The sequence below is a fragment of the Cyprinus carpio genome, unplaced genomic scaffold (assembly GCF_018340385.1).
Source record: "Cyprinus carpio isolate SPL01 unplaced genomic scaffold, ASM1834038v1 S000006752, whole genome shotgun sequence".
Lineage (NCBI taxonomy): Eukaryota > Metazoa > Chordata > Actinopteri > Cypriniformes > Cyprinidae > Cyprinus > Cyprinus carpio.
In genome coordinates this window covers 146,896-169,625 of record NW_024879351.1, presented here as the reverse complement: position 1 = coordinate 169,625, position 22,730 = coordinate 146,896, and the positions used below count along the sequence as shown (strand labels likewise).

At 36.2% G+C, this 22,730-nt stretch overlaps 1 pseudogene; it reads right to left on the bottom strand.

Annotated features, from left to right (window-relative positions):
• LOC109113047 overlaps positions 1 to 22,730 on the bottom strand; it is a 39,225-nt pseudogene that overhangs the window by 13,408 nt on the left and 3,087 nt on the right.

Here is a 22,730-nt window from a genome sequence, read left to right as displayed (position 1 = left end):
AAAGCCGTGGTGACACATGTAGCTTACTTCTCGCAAAGAGTAACTGCATCTCCCTGCCAGGAGCAGGAAGAAAAAAAAACATTTAGGGCTAAAATAAGATAAAATAAAATAAACGGCTTACGATATGAATTTTTTTAATGATGTGTTACTAATTTCAGTGTTACTGAAGGCAAAATGCTGCAGAATATTTAAATGCAAAATAAATAAAATGACAATTATCTTTTGTAAGATAAAATTACTTTTTAACTTCACAACGGATTTCTATTGCTTTTTCATGGTGATATAATAACAAATGTTTTAGAGTTTTAAAATTAAAAATGGATCTTAAAATAAATCTGGACCGACTTAATTTTTTAGAAGAAAAAAAAAATGTCTCTCATGACTGGAATATCAGTCTAACTGAATCTTTCACAAGATGCATGAGATGATGCATATAAAACCATTCTGATTTTGAATTATTCAAGCCAAGAAAATCCAATGATTGAAAGGAATTGTGTCTGGGCCCTGAAAGGGTTAAACAGAGAGCAAAGCCACAGTTAATCACAGTAAAAACCATAATTAATATTTTTTTGTTACATGTAGAGAAAGGTCAATATGAAATCGATATCACAACATACGAGTGCAAAGCGCAAACTTATTTTTCATAAGAGCAAAGATCTGTCAAAGTCTTTCAGTCAATCAGATTACTGATTATTTCTCAGACATAACTAAAGCACAAAGCTTGAGGACTTTGTACACCATCTTTTTCAAAATAGATTTGATGCTTTGAAATAAAAACTTAAGTCCACCAACTAGTACTTCCTCAGAAGACCTCACGGGGGCACCCCGAATCCCCAGAAGCATTGGAACATATGATTTTTGCCAGCTGAAAGTCTCTCTATTTTTTTTTTTTGGTGATCTTTGTGTAAATAGATGTAATGCTAAATTTATCCAAATGTGTTGTGATGAAGAAAATCTCATTTACATCTTGTATGGCCTGAGGGTGATACATTTTCAGTAAATCCTCAATTTTTGGATAAACTGTTCCTACAAGTGATACAGATATTTTAAACAGATTAAAAAATAAATAAACTGATATTGCTCTTACTTGATTTTTGCAGACATTTAAAACAGATGCTAATAAATTATTTAAATCACTGCAATATTCACAACAAAGCATCATTTTATATATCCCCACCAAATTCACATCTGAAAACACAGGGAATATTCAATTAATCACTCAGGCCTTGCAGTGCAATGTGATATGCAATGTGTCTCGATTTAACTGTAACAAGTGCTTTTATACTAGATCTGCTCTAGTTCTCAGGACCATTTTCGCTCCTGTAGTGAATTAAAGCTTAAAATCACAGTTCGCCCCCGTCAAACACACCTCCAGTAAGGGCATAGGTGGAGTGATAATGGGGTCCAGGCGGTGGTCTGGTCCATATCTGACGGAAGTCTTTTCTTCTTTGGTCATGTTGAGTCTGGGTCCCTGGATCTCCAGATTCTGCTGTCCACGAACACACATCAGATCCTCGGCCAGCGAGCCTGCAACACAAACCAGCCACATCTACAGTTAGTGTTACATCAGATAAATGACTTTAACTGTTGCATTCAGTGTTTACAAAACATCAAGAATGAATGTTTTGTGATTACACCTTCACTGTCGCCCACTTCTCGAGTGCCCAGGTTGTACACCACACCAAGAACATGCAACTCTCCGGTCTTATGAGGAAGCAACCTCAAACGGGCCTGAGAAAGCGAGAGAGAGACAGAGCAGAATAAACACAAGAACAAAAAGCCCATTCAGGTAAAGCAATGGGGGGAAAAATAAATTAGAAGAAGAGAGATAAGAGAAAAAGGTGCACAAACCACTTTGGTCTCCTCTGGACTTATGGTGAACTCTGGAATGACTTGTGTATCAATGATGTCATTGAGGGCTGTGGTCTGGAATGGATTCAAATCAAACTGATGAGAAACTCAAAGCTGGGCACCTCAGGCACGAAGACCCGAGAGACAATTAACAGCCTTACTTCTTTCTCATTGCTGACGGTTTCTCTGGTTGTGCCGTCCTCAGGGCCTGAGAAGTCTTTCAGAGTAAACTTCCACAGCAGACACAGAGCCGACAAAGCCAAGGGAACCTTCAGGGGGTTACGGAAAACCACCTCCACAATGATGGGCTCTGTGATGCAAAACCAAGAAAGAAGCCGATGTATTAATAGCAAACGACATGACAGAAAATAATGGGAAACAGGAACAATACATGACTCAGATCTGAGGATGCACCGGTTGAGCTGGTACAGTAAAACTACAAAAGACTTCATAAACCCTGAAGTATCAATACAGTCACTGCGTCACATAAAAATATATATTTAAATACAAATATATATGCATGGGATTGTGTGGCTATTGTTATTTGTTTATTTCAATCTATTTATAAGATCATGGTCTGTAATTGTGAACAACTGATGAACAAAAACACCAATCTGATCATATGTAGTTTAGGCCTAAATTATGGCATTCAATTATACATTACCATATACATTACAGTGAAAACATTAATATTAGGGCTGCATGATTTGGAGAAATAAATCTAATTGCAATTTTAACCAGGAAAAAAAATGCAATTTCTGATTTAAAATGCAATTTATAAAAAAATTACTTATATATATATATATATATATAATTTATTTTACACACAAAAACTGAAAGGATACCTGTTAACATGCAGGCAGCCTATAACTATACATCATTAGAGAGGTACTTGATTCCACACAAAAAACTCTTGAATCATTTTGTTTAGAAATATTTATGTTTTATTTGATGTGCTATGCTGCTGAAATATTTGCTAATGAGGAATACAAAGAAGTAGGAAGATGGCAGCATCACTAAAGGGTGTTTGCAGGTTCTTCCTCTTCCTCTTTACTCTTCCCCTCTCGCCGTGGGGTGTTGACAGGTGAATACCCGGCCATTATGATAACTAATTCATTTCTATGATCAATACTAGTCTTGCACCACTAGATATAGCATTGAATGAGGCTGCAGGATAATTCAACCAGCTCGAATACAGGTAAGGCTGCTATGCTTCATTAGGTCTCGTAGATTTCATGAAATAAAGAGGAAAGCAAATGGTGAATAATTCAACTCAGTCCAATTAAAAATACACTAATAAACCAGAAATGCAGCCCCATAAGACATCAAACGCATTAACGAAGACCCTAAACGTCCACAGAATCCAAGAGTTTGTTTCAATGCAGCAGTCAAGGCAATATAAATGTCTTCAAATCAAAAACTGGAAGAAAGGTAGTTGATGTACGAGGGAAAACGTACCCTCCACTATGGCGAGGGGGTGTCTGAGGTTGTCTGTCTGACTGTTCAGGCAGCATTGGGAGGGCTGGAAGGTGATGGGCACCGTCCCTCTATTCGCTACTGAGACGACCTGCTCCTCCAACTCCCTCCACAGCTGGGAAAGATCCCGGTCAAACTCTTGCTCCAAAGAGACATGGGTTGCGGCTTGTTTCTCACCTGTGGAAAATCAAGAACATGCCAGTCAGTCTGATCAGTAATCACATACAGATGAGACAAAATAACATGGGCTCCCTTTTGGAGCCAGTCAGTCAGTGAATTGCAGTTTAAGTCACTTCCCTTCACACATTTCTTCTCTCCTTACAAATATGATTGACAAATCATGGCAGCGGAAAGGGAATATTATCAGGGTTCCCACTCTTTCATGAACACCAGAATGAAGGACTTTCAAGAACTTTTTAAAGCACCATTTATTTTATATAAAGCACCAATCAAATCCACACCCCAGCATTTGTAGCGTCATGAAAGACCTCTAACAGTACTTAACATTTCACTTACACTTAACATTTACATAAAAAAACTCAGAGTGATGAGGTTTTGAATTTGTAGGTTTCATAAATTTAATCCATTTTGAGCAGTTGTGTTCAAAGGAATTTTGAATTTCCCAAATATTGATAAAAATATATATATTCTTACATCAAACTGGTTTTGCTGTAATTCCTTTAAAAGATTTACATTTGAAAGAATTTCTCAATTTTTAAATGATTAAAAAGAGGTTAAACAGGGCTCTACGCTTACTTTTTCTTAATTTAAAAATAATTTGGGAGCACAGTCAAAAATTGCAGGAGCACCTTCTAATCAATAATCAAAAATTCTGATCAGATATTAGCCTTCCCATTTCGAGATGATATTTGGCTCCTTAAAGAGATTTACAGGGGATTTTGTTTTTACCTTTGTAATGTCATTTTTCTAACTTTATTAAAAGTATGTCATCTTGTCAAATTCAAAAAAATTTATTCATAAGCTTTTTTTAAAATTTCTCATTAAAACAACAAAATAAAAACAAGTAGAATAAGAATAAGTTATCAATCAAATTAAATCAGTATTAAAAAAAAAAATTGTACTACAGAAGAGGAACAGAAGGTGGTGACTTGTAGGTGTATTTTCAGACAGTTTAATGAGGCTCAGTGGTTGGACGAGTTTATCCTACTCAAATGTGTGCATACGTTTTTTTATGCACATTTTTAGAAATTATGCGCATCTTGGCGTTTCCATCCAGCGTTTTTTATGCAATATTCCAAAATGCGCATAATAATAGGTTGATGGAAACGCAGCTACAGTTGCACGCAGTAGTTTTCAGTTGCAAATGCACTGCTTCTCCATAGATTCATGCAGGGCTGCGCAATGTGCGCATCAGCTCGCATGCTTAGATTTCATCTCCACTCCAATCATTAGCGCGGTTTCGTTTTGCCTTTGACAGCACATATAAGAACATTTTTGAAATAGCACCATTCTACAAAACAATATTTATTTCAAGCACTTTCAAGGACCTATATTTGTTTTCCCAGTACTTCCAGGCCTTGAATCCATGTGTCTGATACTCAAGTACTTTCAAGAAGCGTGGGAATCAAGAATAAATAAACTTGAGAGTTGGCTTATGTCCAATCAGCCGGTGTCTCAGAGGATTTTTGGGATTCAGAGCCTAAGGCATGGAAGCATGCAATGGAAGAGACAACAGGTACATACATTCAGCATTCAACACACCACTAAAGCCTCCCTCCCTTTCAGTGTGAGATCCTGGCAAAGACTTTAATTAAAAAGGTTTTCACACCTCCTCAGGCCTGTTCTCTTCACTCCATCATCTACTCACCATTTTTTTAAACACACATCTGAGTTCCGTGATATTCCTGAAATTAGAGTCTTTTTGTTTGCTTCTCTTCAATTGGAGTGAAGCTCGTTGCAGATATTGAATGTGGTAGTCCATGTCCTTTCTCTCATTTTAAATGTAATTTATTCTGTCATGTAAGATTTCTCTTTTTTGAGTCTCATTTGAAGTTCTCACAGGAAATTACTTTTTTATCTGAGAACATAAATGGTACTGTGTTCATCTTCATTTCACTGTGGGCATGATGGGAGAAAGGTCTTCGCAACTGTGCGGATGTTAAAATGTCATTCGTACACTTTCTTGTGTACATGAATGTGTGAGGCAGACGGAGGCTGCTTACCTTCTGCGAGTCTGCGTTCATGGCCGAAGAACACGCGTGTCTGTGAGCTGTGCAGGCAGGGCAGAGGCAGCTGCGGGAGGGAGCCGTCACCAGCCAACTGACTCATGCTCTGAGGGCAAAAAGTCAAAGTGTCATTAATATCAACACCACTTGAAGAAATGGTTCTTCTTTTCACCTACAAGTTGTACTCAGGCATCCACTGAGTACCATCTCTTCTATAGGTATATATAGATAAAGCTCACGTGATCACGCAGTGCTTCTGCACATTAAATATATGCCCCTAAATGATTAAAACGATTAGTAAAAAAAAATAACTAGTGACTTTTCTAACTAAGTTTAAATCAAATAAACTATAAATATTAGATGAACCAATTCAAATCAGAAAAAAATTGGCAAAAGCTCAAAAAAAAATCATAATAATCTTATTATGTATTCAGGCCAGTGTTGATGAAACAGACTCAACCAAACGATGATGAAAGAGCAGTCTCATGCAAAGACACAGACGGTTAAACTCAGGGTTAAAGTCTGATTGTAGTGGGAAAAAAACTGGGTCATCATTATCCTTCAGAAATCATACTAATATGCTGATTTGATTCTCAGGAAACATTTCTTAATATTACCAATGTTGAAATCAGTTGTGCTGCTTAATATTCTGTGGAAATGTGATTTTATATTACCAATGTTGAAATCAGTTGTGAAAGTTCAGAAGAACAGCATTTACTTGAAAAAGAGAAAAAAAAAATTATAAAAACATAAATAAATAAAACAAATACTGACGCCAAACTTTTGAACAGTAGTGTATATTCCAAGATAAAATGTATTTAGTACAAATATCATGAATGAATCATTCAGAAATAGCAATGGTTGCACAACATGACTTTGATTTGCTAGACAAAAACTTTTCAAATATTTATAATATTTTAACAAAACCGCCATCATTTAATCAAGAGACTTTTCTTCATTACAATATCAGAACACTTTTACAATTCTAACGTTTTAACAATGAATTGTGAAGCGTTTATTATAAAAAGCAAATATGATTTTCAATTTTAAAGTCAATTTTGATTTAATCTTGACTAGGGGTGCACGATATATATATCGGCCGATGATTAATGCGCATCTTATCTTTAAAGCCGGTTATCTAATCAGCAATAAATTCCATCAGGTGCGTGATTTCACACAGAGCAGCTGTTACTACACAGAGCCATTGTTAACTGACAAGCTGCGCAAATCCACGTTCATTATCAGCATGATACTAATGATAACGACACAAAAGAACTATAACACTATCCAGTTGATTTCCAGCTGATGAAAGATAAAAACAATGGCCGGAGCTCAAGCATTTAAAGTGGCAGACGACATAACTGCAGCGCTCTCTTAATAAACAGAATGCAATAAGTCAGTCATAAGTAATGGAAGTGTGTGTGTGTTGCTGCTAACCTTGTACACATAGAGGTATTCCCTGAGGAAAGCAGCCTGCTGTATAGCTGACTGTTTGCTGTCGTTGATGAGAATGTGCCGGAAGGCGGCCACTGCGTTCTCTGGCTGCCGCAGCGTGAAGGACTGCCGACCGATGGTGAAGTTGATGTGATCTTCAGCCAGTGTCCAACCTTTACCTTTATACACCTGCAACGCCTGGCAGTAGCACCTCAACGCATGTCTCTTCTGTAACAGAGAGAGAGAGGGACATTGTGAACTGACTGACATGTTTAAAGAATGTGCCTGCCTCTGATCCGAGAGCACTTCATGTTTACTTCGACGCTCAATAGCTTCACAGCTGTTAAAGCAGCTTTTGTTTTATTCATGGCAATAAGCAGCAAACTTAGACGCATCAATCAATCTACAGCATTTCCAGCAGGATTTCAGTATTTGATGCTCACTGATTCACTGTGATGCTGACAAGATGTGTACATTTTAGGAAAGTGTGTTTCTTGCATCTCTGCCATCATACCTGTCCAGCTTTGCTGAAACGATGAACCAGCCAGTATCATATGGAAAGCAGGCAAACTTCCTGACCATGGGGGTGCGCATATTAAATGAAAGCAGTGAGCCGCCTGCCTCCAACAGGAGTGCACTCCGCAGATCAGAGTCCTGTCAGAGAGGGAAAAAAGGCAATGAAGTGAACTGGGTTTGTCTGAACTGTGTGACAAGATAACACTGGCCTAGCCAACAGCGAGTTCGAAGCAGGAACACCTGTTTGAAATGCCACGCTCGAAGTTTTGAGATTTAGATGTGATTCAGAAATGCTCTCAGCTGGGACTTGAGCTCACCTCACTGGTCATCTTGATCAGAAGTGTGGCAGCATCTGAGTATTTGGCCTGACTCTTCAAAATCTCAGCACATCTTAAAATACAACACCGCTCAGACCCATAGCATTGTTGTCTGTGACACAGACACCAAGAACAATGTCTTATACACATTATACGCATGCAGCACATTTCTGATAAAATCTGAATGATCTTTCCATAATGTACTTAAGCATTTAAGCAACATAAACTGATGTCTGACCTAAAAACAGAAGCAACAGCTAAAATTAATTTTATTTATCTAAAGTATTACTAAAAGCAATAAAAAAGAAAATAAATTAAAAGCCACAAAAAGTAATATATGGCCTAAAAATGAGCCAAGAATTATTTTTTATTCATTAGTTTAAAAAAAAAAAAGAAAAAAAAGTGAAAGCTAAACTAAAAACTGATTGATTGATTTAATATTAAAAAACATTAAAACACTGAAGAAATTTCTAAAAGCCACATAAAGTGATGTACAGTCTAAAAAAAGGTAGCAAATGAAATCTAAATTCATAATAAATAAACAAAAATAAAACACTAAACTAATTTCTAAAACCACATGAAGCAATGTCTGGCCTAAAAAAGTAAGACACAACTAAAATTAATTAATTTTATTTAGTTATTTAATAAAAATAAACTAAGCTAATTTAAAAACTAAATAAAACAGGAAGATTTTTTTTTATATTTAAAATTTTAATAAAACAGTAAAGTACTCAACTTACTTTTTAAATTCAGTATAAAATACTGAAGCAGTAAATCAAATGGTTAGTTACTCAATGAATTACAATTCTTAAAATAAAACAAAAATGATAACTTATTTAAAAAAAAAAAACATAATATTTACTTAATTTTGTTTTTAAATTTTTAATTAAAATACTAAAAACATAAAACTATGTTACCAAATAGTATATAAATGGGGGTGGGTAAGAAAACAATCAATGCAAAACCAAATGCAAGCGAATGCTTGTTCTTACTTGCAAACTTCTCTGTAGGTCTGAATAGCCGTGTCCATATAGTGTGCTGGGTACGGCCTGGGTGCCCCGCTCTGCAGAAAGGCAGCGACAGCAGCCATCTCCTTTAGAGACAGAGACAGTAGACAGTCAGTCTGAGACGAGTTCAGACAGTCCACAACTGATGGATGTGGAGCTCATTTCCAGCAGAAGCTGCGCTATGACTGTGGTGTGCGTCTCACCAGCGCTCCTGCAGCATACAGCATGGCCTGGTCAGAGAGGAAGTCCTTCTTGGCAGTGTGGTAGCAGTTGTAGGCCAGCTCATAGTGCTGAACGGAGGAAGCAGAGGTCTGGCCATCTTCCTGATCTGAAGCTCTGGAGCGCTCTGAGGGATATCTGATATCACAGAAGTCAAGAGTCAGATAAGATGTAGAAAAGAACGGTTTTATTTGTACTTCAAGTCACTTACAGCAGCCCTGCAGTGTTCTTTAGTTCAGGCACATGCTCTTCTCTGGGACCTTCCTCCACCAAACAACTTCTTAGTGGCGGAGAAAAGAGATCGGCTCAGACCTTTTCTTGAGACAAGCTAGAATGAGAGCGAAAGAAAGATGAAGAAAATTATAGAAAAGAGAAGCCCAAAAGCGGTGTTAGAAATATATATAAAATATGTTTGCATTACTGTCAAAAGTTAAGGAAATTAATATGAACAGACCCTCGACTCTTGAGTAATTTAAGCATATTAGGTAAGGATTCTTTTGAAAATATGAAAACTTTTATTATTATTTATCTGCATATTAATGATAGGAAAACAGCAAATAAATCTACAACAAAACAATGGTGGAATGAATTAATACTATACAGCCAATAAGAATTAATCATAAAGTTATGCATGTAAGGAGGAAAACATAAAAAATAATAAGATATTGGAGCCAATATTAAATAAAACATGACTGTCTGAGTGAGTCTAATGTATAAGAGGTTATGGAATAAATATCATGTACTGTACAATTTAAATAACACAGATCTTTCTTTTTATTTTTCATTTTTAATTTCTTTGCTCTTTATTTTGCTAGTTTATCTATATATACTATACTGATATATATATCTATATATATATATATATATATTATATATATATATATATTTTTTTTAACATTTAATTTTACTTATGCATTAATTTACTCTATCTATATACATTTTCTTTTTTCCAAAAGCAATACATAAAAAAATGTTTCTTGAGCAGCAAATCAGCATATTAGACTGATTTCTGAAGGATCATGAGACACTGAAGACTGGAATAATGATGGTGAAAATTCAACTTTGCATCGCAGGAATAAATTACATTTTAAAATATATTAAAATAGAAAACAGTTCTTTTAAATTATAATCATATTTCAAAATATTATTTTAAAATATTACAATTTTACACTATTTTTGATTAAATAAATGCAGCCTGGCTGAGAACAAGAAATCTCACATCCGCCAAACTTGTCATTTCCTCCAAATATAATACACAACTACCAGGAAAAGAGAAGAAAAGCGAGTCAATCAAAGCAGAGACTTGAGATGAATTAGGATGGGTTGGTGTGTGTTTATGTACCTGGTCGTTTAGCTGCCGTATGTTCTTCTCAATGTGTGGCAGTAATCCTCTGAAGGTAAACTCCTGGATAAACTGCCGGATGTGGTCGTGGTCATTCAGGGTCAGGCAGGTTCCTCGAGGGGTCGGGGTGGTGTGAGAGGAGGTCCGCTGGCCTGTTTTTTGAGGTCTCATCTCATCCACATTGTTTACAGACTGACTAGCATCGTTGCCAGGGTAACCAGCATCAGTGAGGTGTCCAGCTGCAGAGGAATGAGTCTCTGAGATGCAGTTCTGTAACACCGAGAAGGAAACATCTAATTAAACACTCAGCACAATCATTTCTCATCAATATGAGGCTTATACACCAAAATCCCTGATAATGGGGTTCAACTGAGCCAGACTAACCTCTAATGGATGGATCAAGACCATCTTCCTCTGCACTAATGTTGTTTTCAACCGCATTACTCACTGCAGATTCTTCATATAGCTCCTATAAAACACCACCAGGGATAAGGAACATCTCATTCGGCGATCAAGTTCAAAGAAATCTAACATAGACATACAACAGAGTAATTCCATAAGGCTAATACATGTTGGAGGAAACAAATAATTTCAGTAATTACCATTCTTTCATGTCATCAGATAAGTCTCTAACTTCAATAATGTAAAAACAATTAACACAGCAATCAAAACCTATTTTAGTTTTACAAAATAATTCATCACATTCACTGTAAAATAAATATGACCTGCAACGGTTACCTTAAACACATTAATACATTTATATTGATTCAGCGATATTAAATGTTTTTTTTGTTTTTTTTTTTTACTTGAGTAATACCAGCTGACTTAGACTTACTTTTACTCTAACAGTTTTTCAGTTTTGCGATAACTGTTAAAATATAGACTGAAAAAAAAATGCTATATATATTCAGTTTTATATATATATATTATATATATATATATATATATATATATATATATATATATATATATTATATATATATATATATATATATATATATATATTATAGCAGCTTTACATTATAACCTTTGTGAGTTGACAAAAAGATGATTATCATGAAAAAAAAGAAAAACAAAAACAAAACTATATTTACCTGCATTTCATTTGACCATTAAACAATGTCAGAGAGCCGTGAACATGGAAACAATTAAATCATTATATTATTGATTTATTAACATATTCACAACATTTAAATATTAAAACCTCAGGGGGGTACTTCAAGTAAATATTTGAGCTTAAATGGGTTCAGCTGACAAAAGTTTGAGAATGCCTGTATTATAGTAATATTTCATAATATTTGGTAAATTAATTTTAATTTTACTGACCACAGTGGAAGAACAATATAAACATCTATATTATTGTGTAATATGTGTAATATTATTTTTATATTATAATAAAATATTTTTTTCCACCACGGTCCATAAATTCAATTTATGAAATATAACAAAATATTGCATTACACTTGTACCCCAGATTTGCAAGGTTTACTATCAAAACCTTATTCTTGGCCAGAATAAGCTGCTATGTGGACCAGACCTTTAGATGGTAATCAGAAGTTTATGAGTTGTATGTTCAGATAGCCTGAAGTGAGGTTGTGCACTCACAGGGCTGTGTATGCTGGTCTTGTGTAAGTACTGAACTCCAGGGGGCCGGCATCTGTTCGTCCGCACCAGTGCTACCACTCCGGGAGTTTATCTTGAGCAGATAGCAGACCTGGGTACCATACCGCTGTTTCATATCCTCGTACACAGAGTCCGCCCTGAGAAACACAGAGATAGACATTAATAGCTCTATACCATCATAAATATATAAGACAGCCTAATCTTTCTCCCCACAGTCAGGTTATCTTCTGTTCATCAGACCTTGAGGCTGCAGGCAGCACACGATTACTGTGATTGGCAACTTATCTACATGCAGAATTCTCTGAGGAGGAAGTGGAAAGAAAAGCAAGCATTCCTGTCAGTCAGCTGATGTCAGAAATTAATATTCATAGAAAAACGCTTTACAAATGCAGTTCATGTTGCCTTTAAGATTCATTTTTATTCTACTCCTAATATGTTCTCTAATTAAATGTATGCAGTCACAAAGGGGAAGCAGAAACGTTTTCTCTCCTGACATCACTTTAGTTTTAATCCCAGCCTGAGGCAGGGTTGGATACATGTTCCCAGTGTTCATCAACCCTGTCCGTTTAATTGCAGAATCAGAACATCAAAAGCTTTGAAACTGCATATTGAATAAAGAGCATTTATGATTTCACTAGTGCTGGACATTTATCAGTAAAAATACAACCATCAGCTAGAATCTTAAAGATATTTTTTGTAGTAGTAACAATGGATCATGAGTGAACACATACTCTTGCACCCATAGATCTATGCAATGCACACAATAACCTAACAAAAGTACTTATAGGACAAGAAGTTATTACAAATATTTTGACTTTTTTTTTTTTATTCACCCTGATGTCGCTTCTGGCCAAAAAATAGTCTATAATACAGCATTAAAGCTTCCTCCAGTGGAAAAGTCTATCCTCTGTGTTGTCCGCTCACATCAAAATCCACTGGCATATTTGTTTAAAAATGTTTTTTGCTTGTAAACCATGCCTTGATCGGTGCATATTTTCTCTCCTGATTCAGACAAGATGACTTTTTCACTGATGAAAGCAATATTATAGATAGAGGAAGCAATGGTATTAATGATGAATTGGTTTCTTACAAACACAGTTTTTCACTTCACCACAATGGTTATTGATAGACAGGCGTTGTTTTGGATTACTGTGCTCTTTTTATTCGGCTGTTTTGGACTCTCAGTGCTGACCGGCACCCATTTACTGCTGAGGATGATGAAGTGATGTAATGCTAAATTTCCATAATTTTCTTCTTAAGAATTAAAAATGTAAAAAACATAAGAACTTCTTAAGTTTTCAAGCATGGCAGTTGAAGTGGTCAAATATCAAAATGAACACAGAAGCTTGCTACAAGAGTCAAATCAATGATTATTCATCGGACTGTTTGGCTGTGTAAAAAAGGTTGAAAAAACCTAAAAAACAAGCAGACATGGGTACAGGAGAACACTTAATACAGAATGCGCACACACACCTCTGCTCGTCTCCCTGCACTGCTATCGTGAGCAGGACATAAATATTTGAGTGTGTTGGGGGGATGAAAACCATTTGGATGAGTGTATTTCCCCACTCTGCTGCTGGATTCGGTGCATGTTCCTGTGACAGCTTGAGAAACTGCTCTGTCGGCACCGCCCTCACAGGACGACAACCACCAACATACCTGCAGCCGAGTTACAGGAGATCTCACAGGAATACAGATGGACAAAACCTGCTACCAAACTGTGCTGTACAAAAATACATCATCTTGTTTAAAAACAATTCAATCAAACCTCTGTGCTGGACAGGGTGAAAAAGTCTGGATTTTTCTTATGGTCAAGAATTTCAGTGCGTCGAGTTATTAGGAGAAGAAGAGTGAGAGTAACTGGAAGGATTAGCGACAGGCCAGGTAATTGGTTGAGGTAAACTCGTGCTCCGATGCTGGCATGGACTGCAGAAGAGGTCTCCCGTAAGTCTCAAACCATGGTGTGTTGCTGTAAGTTAACACACAAAGAAATATTGTCTTGTTCAGATTAACAAGATTATTACAGGCTGCGCATGGACCATCCCTGCAGGGCGGGAGAGGAGCGGAAGCACACTATGAAAGCAAAGACGAATAGAAAAACCCACAAAGAAATGTGATATTCGCTGGAAGAAATTATAAACAGATGACATTAATATAGCAAGCTCTCTTTTTAAAAATGAAAGAAGGCGTTTAAAAAATATGAAAAATCCAACAATCTATTAGTTCCCCAACAATTAATTTAAATATAAATACAGGTCTTCAAAAAAGCGGCACTTAAAATGCTCTCCATTATCCTGCAATTATAAAACATACACATAAAGGGTCACATGAGTGAAATATTGTGGGGCAAAAAAGTCTATTGCCTGCTTGTTAAACAGAGTAGATGAACATTACACACTGAAGTCAAACCAAGCAAGCTTCCTGTTGGTTTACGAAGCAGACTTCAACCTATGTTGCATAATAATAATGTGGAAAAATCTTTTTGGCCTCGCGAGAAATTCCTGTGTGGATTCTTGATTGAAATTGACTAATTTGTACCAGCAAAACAATAGAACGGGCTAATCAGCACCTTAAAGGGTTAGTTCACCACCAAAACCTGAAAAATTTAGCCCAGAATATCTACTCACACTCAATTCATCCTAGGTGTACATGACCTTTCTTCTTTCAGACGAATCCAGTCGGAGTTATATTAAAAATAGTCTTTGATCTTTCAAGCTGTTTAATGGAACTCAGCGCGTGTCGCAGTGCATCAGTCCAAAAGAAGTAAAATAAAAAGCGCCCATCCTTAATAAAAAGTGTCTCACACACCTCCGGGGGTGAACAAAGTCCTCCTGTAGCGAATCGATGCATTTTTGTAAGACAAATAACCATGTTAAAAACGCAATAATCATTTAATATGCTAGTTGTGCGCTCACTGTTGTAACAGAAGCATGAGTTCCGGCAGATGACGTATGAGGTCGGCTTTTTTTTATGGGCCTAATTTTCATTTTGGGTGAACTAACACTTTAAATAACTTTTAATTCAGATTCAACCCTTTTTTTTTCTTTTCTTTTTTGAGACAGAATGTACAAAACAGGTTGACATTAGCATTCATAATCAATGTCCCCCCTTTAAATCTATCCAGGGAGGAGGGTAAGATGAGGAATGTATTGTTTTTTATGCTCCAGCTTATTAGTGGTTGAATGCGGCCTTGACATTTCGTCTCAATCAAAGGCCCTCTCAGAATCATTCATGAAAATAAGCACACAGCATGAATGACGCACTACAATCCAGCCGCCTCACGTTCAATTCTTTATCTGGGTAGAGCTTGTACACCATGTCTGCACTACAGCACAAAACAACATATAATTTTCATTAAAATCAAATAAGCGCATCACTTGCCTTGCAGTAGCGCAGATGATTACTCATGGCAACATTATAGTTTAGACGAAAATAGGCTAATTTACATACTTTTTCTTTAACTTTTACTTGTGCTTTAACGCAGAAGTCTTTAACTTTTTTTTTAGGTCCAAGGTCCTCTTGACAGGTAAATATGAACCCCCATTACATACTGAGTGTTACATTAGAAGTTTTTTCTTTGGGCCTACGGCGATGTGTATCATGCACCATACTAATGTTTTATACAGACTTAGTTCTAATACAAAGATTGTTTTATTATTTAAAAACAACCATCATTGTTCATAAAACTTGTACTTAATTTTTTTTTTATGTAGGAGGGCAACTAAACATTTAGATTTATCTTATTTTTGGTATAATGAGACATTAATAAAGCCTACCCACTGCAGTAACACTGTTAAAGGTTTGATAAAGGCAGTTTTTTTTGTTAATCATAATTACAATTATTAATTTGAAGTTACTTCCATAATTCATAATATGAAGTGATTAAGTATCGTTTCGTGAAGAAATCGTGTCTGATTTCTCATGAAGCATGACTTAAAACCAAATATACGATAGTTCCTACTCAGGACAACCTACCAGGCATTTTTGAAAAATGTGTTTTGAACATCCTAAATAAATATGGAGTAAACAAATATAGTAAAAAAAAAATCCGCAATGTTTTAAGTCAGCGAACTTTAAACTCGACAGAGCATTAGTGTATCAATACAACAAAAAAAAAACGCTTTGAATGTTTACTGGAAATATTGTATATATATATATATTATATACATATATATATGTATATATTAGATATATAGATATATATATATATAATATATATATATATATATATTATATATATATAGGTATATATATTGCTATCCACATATATACACATTTATATATTTTTATATTATATAATATATAGCCGTATATATATGATATGGCTGATCCAGAAAAAACTATTAATTAGTTACACTGCTATGGGACGGGGCGCTGTGCCCACTTATATATGATATTGGCCTTGTTTTATGGACGAAGCCCACTTACAATGAACCCCGACACTCAAACTCAGATCATGGTTTTCAATACAGTAGGTAACAAAGCAGAGTTTAGGTAGGTAACATATATTGGTACTTAATGAAATATATGGTTATAAACTAAGAAATATACAGGGCACCAATACGCCAGCTGTAATACTGGAAACATTGTCACAGTTTTTTACTGTAAATTTAATAAAAAAGGAACCAATATTTCACATTAAATCAAACTGAGGAACTACGTTAAGATTTATTTCTGTTTGGGATTTCAGAAAAAGTGCATGTAAAATCTCTTCTTCACAGCAAAGAGGAAAAGAAACTAGACTATAAAGTGAGGCACATGTCTAAACTGAAGGGGTAAAATGACTCTTGAACTAAAATCTCACAAACAGACCCCAAACATTTCTGAAATGTTTCTGAATTTAACTTAAATTTCAGTCAAAACAGTTAACTATTTTCTGACTGTAAATTGGAACACTAACTGAAGAGACCTCTAATCCATTATTTGACAAAGCAATGGACACATCTACCACTGAGAGTTTCAGCACAATGAGTCTCAAATACACAAAAACACATAAAGCTAAAAGAACCACCACCAACATCCAGAGAAAGCGGAGGAAGCTGGATTGGAAAGAGGAAAGGAGATTTAGTGACAGTTCTGCTACGGAGCGAGCTGGGACGGAAAAATGATGTGGAGAAGGCGACTGAGGAAAGCCCTCTCACACACTCCCAGCAGGGGAAGGAAGGTAATACCTGTGTAGTACTTGGACGAGCTCAGCTGTGTGAGTGTTTCTTTCCAGTCAGAGTACCAGGGAACGCTCGCTTTGACCGTGCGGTCTGAGAGGAGAAGAAACAGGCAGTCTGGTTAAAGCTCACGGACAGGAACCACAGAAGTGTAACGCATCCAAAACCAAAACACAGCTGATTATTCTCATGATGAAATAGCTGGACTATCAGGTTCTAGGGTGAAGTATTTCATTAATATTCATTTTCTGTGAACTATTCCTTTTGCAGAAGAGAACTTCTATAAAGTGTTAAACTGAGCTCGCACTGCAGATCCAGAAAGGAAAAATGAGCATTGTCCTAAAATCCCATTTTCCTGATTAGCTTAAACATGAGCATGTTCATTTGGCGCCTCATGCTGTGTGAGAAAAAGCAATCTACTAAATGTAGGATAATGAAGTAAACTCAAAAGTTACATACATTGACCAAATTGTAACATACTTTGCCCTTGAGACACACATAAAACACAAACTACTGGTACCTGTTCTAGCAGAAGCAGAAGCAAAAAATAATGGAGTTGGATGTTTTCTGGAGAAGTCTAGGGGTCAGGGTGAGTAGAGCACACACACAGCAAACCAATGCTTTTAAAATCATCATGAAAAACCATTCACAACCCCTTCTCATTCCATAATGTGACACATTTCTGAGGGAAACTGCTGCATGAAAAATCTAGAGCACAATGTCTTTTTTTTTTTTTGAGAATGTATTGGATTGTGAAAAGCAATCAGAACCCCGAAAGTGAGTTTGCAGATTGTGGATGGGATGATAATTTTGTTTGAGGAATCAGGCTTTTTTTAAGTCTCTACCTGCAAGGAACTGGAATAATGGCTTAGATTGGGAGCCTAAAGGTCAAGTTCATGGTCAAAAGCAGTTTTGACGTATTGAAAAGGTAAAAAAAAACATCTCTCATTAAAATCTATCCCCAAATCTATCCTTATTTTTGTTACATTACATTATTCTGCATTGTAAATCTGCAAAATTTTAGAGAGGATGCTTTACAGAGCCTAAAAGCATTGCCTAATAGCTACTTGGCTATTGTTTAACCTTAAGTTATCTGCCCCCACAGTTCTAGAATGACATCACTAGAAAAAAAAAAAAAGTTTTTTTTCAGAAGTGGAAGACATTATTTTCATCACATTTGGAATGATGTGCACTAATAAATTTTGCGCAATACAGTGTTAATATTGTTAACTAAAACTAATTAAAAGTTCATTAAAATAGCATTTTGTTATTTGAAACAAAGCTAGCCTGTAAAAATATAAAATAAAATCTAAATATTACATGAAAAATATAAACTTATATTCGAAAAATGTGCAATTTTGCCTTGGCTACGAACTGAAATAAGTTTAAAATAAAAGCTTACTCTAAATATAACATTAAATATATAATAGGTAAATAATTATAATTATTTAACATTATTGTAATTAATTTACTCACTTATAATATAATAATATAATAGTATATATATTATACAAAAATAACTGATCCAATAAGACCAGGAATACCGTTTTATGCTTTAAGCACATAGGATCAGTTTGGATTTCATGTTGAATTTAGAGCAGATTATTTATGAGACCCCAGCTTTGTAATCAAACGGTAAATTAATATATACAAGTATGGCTTCTTCTCGGCTGCTATGTGTTTCACCTTGACTCTGTTCTCATATTCACTGGTGCAATACGTCCATTCAGTTAATAGGGGGATGCTGCTGATGTGAAACTGGTGTGTTAGTGTCTAAGTCTCAGGGGTTTGTTGTCAGGCTCACCCAAGTGAAGGGTGTAGTCAAAGGGACCACATGGGGAGCGGGCTCTACTGGGAGCCTATGATCTGAGAGGGGAACACTTCACGTTCATTACTCAAAGGGTTAACAGCACAGCACAGCACACGTGTGTGTGACCTGGCACACACACCACAACGACACACAGAGGAAAGCTCTTATGAGCTCTTAAAGCCCGACTGTATGAAGCTCTTACCAAGAATTCATCCACAGGAGTAGTTTGAGAATGGGGGAAGAAAATTTGAAAATTGAAAAAAGAAAAAAAAAAAGATCAGAAACGACAAATCATAGATGTGTAATGCAAACCAAACCCTTTAATTTCATGAGCAATTACAACATTTGATTCTCACTTTTCCCCTCAAGAGCTCTGTGCTGCCCTCGTCAGGTGCTGATATGAGAGACTACTATGAAACGAGTCTCATTTTTCGAGTGTAGTCATAATTTTCATATTAAATGTTCACACACACACCCTGCAGAATCTATGATTATTATTTTTTATCTATATTAGCACTAACGGGCCGCTTATGTTGAGGTCGTAGTCTCCTGCCGTGAAGTACGTTGGCGGGCGACCCTTCAGGTGGGCTGGCAGACAGAAACCGTCCGGCTGAGGAGTCTGTGCAGCTCTGGGCTCTGTGGAGGCTGTGTGTTGATCCCAGTCACGCTGATCCGGAGGCCCTTCACCACTACCACCTGGTTATTTGGATCACGCAGGTGACCTTGCACAGTACAGTCCAAAAAAAGGAATAGGAAAACTTGCAAGTTGAACTGGATGGTGTCAATTCGTACATAGTGCTGCTAATTCTTCTTGTAGCTAGCTGAAGCTTTACTTTTTCCTAAGTGACCTACAAGGATCCAGAACCCAAGGCTGGTTCCATCTGGACCACAAGTCCTCTTTTAAAAATGTATATTTAATATAATTTCTTTTACACAAAAAAACTTGAGAAAAGGTTAGAGGCCTGCGAGATTTTTTAAAAATGTCTTTGAAAGAAGTCTCTTAAACTCATCAAGACTGGCTGCATTTATATGATCAAAATGCATATTGATAAAATATTTTGAAATATTATTCCAATTTCAAGTAAAAGTTTTCTATTAATATATTGCAAAATGTAATTTATTATTGAAATGACAAAGCTGAATTTTCAGCATCATTACTCCAGTCCTCAGTGTCACATGATCCTTTCAGAAATCATTCTAATATGCTAATCTGCTGCTCATGAATAACAGTTTTTAATAACCGTTTTTTAAATGATTATCAATGTTGAAAAAAGTTGTGCTGCAAAAACCATTCTATATTTTATTTGATGAATATAAAGTTCAAAAGAAAAGCATTATGTGAAATTATAAATATATTTAGTCACTTTTTATTAATTTAATATTAATTTAATATAATATTTCCAAAAGAATCTTACTGACCCCAAACTTTTAAAAATAATCGTTTTTCCCCATTTCTGCCACTTGTTAATTCTTATGGACATTGACATAAATTGTGTTATTTTTTAATTTTTTAATAAATTATTATTAAAATGTTTCATATTTGGGATTTTATAATTGGAGACATAATACAATGTTTTGATTATTAATATTGCTAATTATTTTTATTTTTTAATGATTTTTAATGAGATTAGTACAAATACAAATTCTTAAAATTAAAGGGATAGTTCACCCAAAAATGAAAATTATGTCATTAATGACTCACCCTCATGTCGTTCCAAACCCGTAAGACCTCTGTTCATCTTCAGAACACAGTATAAGATATTTTAGATTTTGTCCGAGAGCTTTTCAGTCCCTCCATTGAAAATGGTATGTACGGTATACTGTCCACGTCCAGAAAGGTAATAAAAACATCTTCAAAGTAGTCCATGTGACAATCAGAGGGTCCGTTAGAATTTTTTGAAGCATCGAAAATACATTTTGGTCCAAAAATATCAAAAACTACGACTTTTATTCAGCACTGACTTCTCTCCCGGGTCTGTTATGAGCGTGTTCACAACACTGCAGTTTAGTGATATCCGGTTCGCGAACGAATGCCACTCGATGTAAACGTATCTTCTTGAACCAGTTCACCAAATCGAACTGAATCGTTTGAAAGGGTTCGCGTCAACAATAAGCATTAATCCACAAATGACTTAAGCTGTTAACTTTTTTAACATGGCTGACACTCCCTCTGAGTTCAAATAAACCAATATCCCGGAGTAATTCATTTACTCAAACACTGACTGAACTGATGTGAAGAGAGAATTGAAGATGAACGCCGAGCCAGATAATGAACGAAACATTGACTCGTTCTCGAGTCAAGAACCGTTTCTGTCGTCGGACGAACCGTCCGGTTCGAGAAACGAGGAGCTGATGATACTGCGCATGCGCTATTCAGCGTTGAAGCAGACTGTGACACACAGAGCGTCTGAACTGAACTGGTTCTTTTGGTGATTGATTCAGAACTGATTCTGTGCTAATGTTATGAGCGCGGGTAAACCGAAGGCTTGAATCAAGGGCAATCATCGCCAATGAAGTCATTACATTGAGCGCCAATTAACTGGTGAACCGTTTTCAGCAACCGGTTTATTGAATCAAACTGTCCGAAAGAACCGGTTCGCGGAAAAGAACAGAACTTCCCATCACTACTGGAGATCTGAAAAACCGATGCAACCGGTTCTTGACTCGAGAACGAGTCAATGTTCGTTCGTTATCTGGCTCGGCGTTCATCTTTCACTTCTCTCTTCACATCAGTTCAGTCAGTGTACTTGTTTGAGTAAATGAATTACTCCGGGATATTGGTTTATTTGAACTCAGAGGGAGTGTCCAGCCATGTTAAAAAAGCTAACAGCTTAAATCATTTGTGGATAATGCTTATTGTAGACGCGAACCGTTTTCAAAACGATTCAGTTCGAGTTTTGGTGAACTGGTTCAAGAAGATCCAGTTACATCGAGTGATTCGTTCATGAACCGGATATCACTAAACTGCAGTGCTGTGAAAGCGCTTACAACAGACCCGGGAGAGAAGACAATGCTGAATAAAGTCGTAGTTTTTGATATTTTTGGACCAAAATGTATTTTCGATGCTTAAAAAAAAAGGGGGGGGGGGGGGGGAACGGGACCCCTCTGATGTCACATGAACTACTTTGGAGATGTTTTTATTACCTTTCTGGACGTGGACAGTATACCGTACATACATTCTCAATGGAGGAACAGAAAGCTCTCGGACTAATCTAAAATATCTTAAACTGTGTTCCGACGATGAACGGAGGTCTTACGGGTTTGGAACGACATGAGGGTGAGTCATTAATGACATAATTTTCATTTTTGGGTGAACTATCCCTTTAATTATTTGGAATTCATTCTCTTGTGGACAGCCCTCCAACAGAGTATTTGGGATTTATTAATTCTATCTTTTACAATCTATTATGACTTCCAACTTGAAAATCTGTCAAGGCTGAGGAAAAGCTGGGTTTCTTGACCACCTCCTCACACAACCTTCCCTTGCAATATGCATGGCCACCACCCAGCTCAAATATGTTGGCACCCCCCACCAGACACTTTCCCATAATGCACCTGTCTGTTTTCACTCCACAATTCACCTGATAAGCACAACATGAAGAATAAAGATGAGACTTTGCTCCTCTGCTGCCAAGGCATTACTGAATAAATCCAATAACATCACAAACACACACAAATAAAGAGTGCACTTTCTTCATTTGGGTCAACCTAACTGTGTTTCCAGGATTTCTAAGAATCCATAACAGACTGCAACAAATAATATGAGAAGGCTGTGTCTATTGTGCTA